This window comes from Triticum urartu, chromosome 5A, assembly GCF_056163025.1.
Source record: "Triticum urartu cultivar PI428250 chromosome 5A, HENAU_Tu73, whole genome shotgun sequence".
In the NCBI taxonomy this organism is placed as follows: Eukaryota; Viridiplantae; Streptophyta; class Magnoliopsida; order Poales; family Poaceae; genus Triticum; species Triticum urartu.
In genome coordinates this window covers 678,885,748-678,888,073 of record NC_141877.1, presented here as the reverse complement: position 1 = coordinate 678,888,073, position 2,326 = coordinate 678,885,748, and the positions used below count along the sequence as shown (strand labels likewise).

At 48.2% G+C, this 2,326-nt stretch overlaps 1 pseudogene; it reads right to left on the bottom strand.

Moving 5' to 3' along the window:
• Positions 1–840: 840 nt before the first annotated feature.
• LOC125507645 (uncharacterized) lies at positions 841–1,724 on the bottom strand (annotated as a pseudogene).
• Between the last annotated feature and the right edge of the window lie 602 nt (positions 1,725–2,326).

Sequence of the window (2,326 nt, the reverse complement as noted above, 5' to 3'; positions counted from 1 at the left end):
AGGCTTTGATCCTTCTCGAGTTCGTCCGTCTGGGCGTAGTTGGAGGAGCTCCGACATAGATTTGTGTCGTCTCCTTTGAGATGTAAGGTTAGGGTTTCTCATCATGTGACGAGATTTGGTGTCAGTTACTTTGGACTAATGTAAGGGTTCAACAATGACGGCTGCGGATCTAGGCCAGTTGTCCTTAGGGACATGTACATGAAGACTTTCTGGCTGTCATCGACAATGCCAAGTCAGCTCCGGTGGAGGAGTGGCGATAGCAGCACGTCGATGGCTCACTCTGGCGGCACTAGTGGTTGTTCTATAGTTTTGAAATTTCGATGTAATATTCATTATGTTTCATATACTTTCGGGGAACTCTCTCAAAGAAAAAAAAAAGTAGACTTGTAGTCTAAACCGAGTCGGTCTTGTATTGGTAGGTTACATATATACTCCGTAGCTATTATAAATACGAGAGTATATTTTCAACTACCGGGTGCACCTACACCCTCCACGAACGGAAAGACTATGAAACAAAATCAAAAGTCTGAAATTTGGGGACATCAAACATGTTCAAATGTTTTAGCTGCTTGCAAAATTTTGTCCACCAAAAACAATCGAGAAGCCCTCATAAAAAAAATACAAAATCAGTGTTCCAAGCTTTTTGCACCTTTGAGTGGTGATTTTTTTTATTTGTGAAAACTCCTAGAATGTTATTTGCTCACGAAATTTTGCAAGAAGCTAAAACTTTTGGTCTTGTTTGATGTCAAGAAATTCAGAATTTTTCAATTTTGTTTTGTATTTTTTCTGGGTTCACTTTTCATCCAGGTGCACCTACACCCCGGAGCAGCGAGACCTTTCTCAGTCGTAAAACCCTGCCGGATCGGTGACCTCCATCACCCTCGCGATCTCCTCCAAGTACCCTTCGACCTCGTAAAAATCATTCTCTTCGACGGCGTGGCTATGGTCAGTCTGGTGGAAGGAGACCACCGTCGACAGTGTATTCTGTGGCTTCTCCTCCGGCTCCGGCGCGGCTGGTGCAGCATTCCATTGCCCCTGGAACTGCTGGTTGTGCATGGTGGCCTCGTAGAAGAAGTTGTTGCTGTTTACTGCGTCCATCTGGCTGACGTACTACTGCTGGTGCTGCTGCTCGGGGATGCACGGGGCGGCGGATGCAGGCAGTTCATGTACTCGTCGTCGACCTCCGAGGACTCGAAGTTCCCCGTGTTGGATCTCTGGTCGGCAGCGGATGGCGCGGGCGCCGTCCTCCATGTCTGCTGCTTCCGGTAGGTGATGGTCCTCCTGAAGATCCTGCAGATGGTCCACACCTCCTGCATTTTCAGGTCGTATGCGCACACGTTAGAGTGTCAATGTTACACTTTGAGCACATCACACGTGCCCCGGACCGTGACCTTGTGTGGAATGGAATGCACGCGTGGACCACTTACGGCTTCCTGCATGCTTGGGGAGGCGTCTTGGTCATGTAAAGAAAATTCACTTGATCACACAAGGGAGAGGAGCTTACTGGGGAGATCCCATGGGTCGTGTTTGTAGATGTCCATCTCCCGGATGACCTCGATGCTGAGCGACTTCACGGCCACCTTCCGCCGGAGGTAGAAGGTGACGAGTTCCTCGTCGGTGGGGTGGAACCGGTTTCCCGGCAGCACCACGTCGTCCTCTTCCTCCACGTCTCCAGCGCCGCCGAGCACCATCTTCTCGTCGCTGATCAACATCTCCATCTCCATGGCGCTCATCTCCGCCTTGGCTACTGTTGGCGTAGGTCCAGACTCATCTGGGCCGAGTACTTTCCGGCCCTACACAGCTGCAGTCTGATTTGATTGATTACAGGAGCAAAGCACAACTATTTATAAGAGCTCCCGGGTGTAGGTGCACTTGGATAAACAGTAAATTTAGAAGAAAAAAATGCGTAACAAAATAAAAAAAATCTGAATTCTCCGACACGCTAGAACTGATGCTGTCAAATGAGGAACTGACATGCAGGACCCGCACCACAGGGAACTGAGGCCTAGTCAGCAGAGCTTCGCTGGCAGAGCTTTCTTTTTGTGGTTTTTTACGATACCCTGGTACTCCGTAGGCGAGCTTTTTTACGGTACCCATAAGTAAATATGAGCCATCCATTTACTCTAATCTGATGGATACAATTGTTTGGTACTCCAATATGGATACCTGGGAGTACCATAGCCAAAAGTTGAGGAGTACGTTGATTTCAAGGGTGAGTACCGATTAAATCCAACCCTTGGTTTAAAAGGGTAGTTTGGGTAATGTTAATTTAATTTTGGATCTAATTCCCTGCCGATTGGCTGGTCGAGAAGTCGATGCCGCCTCC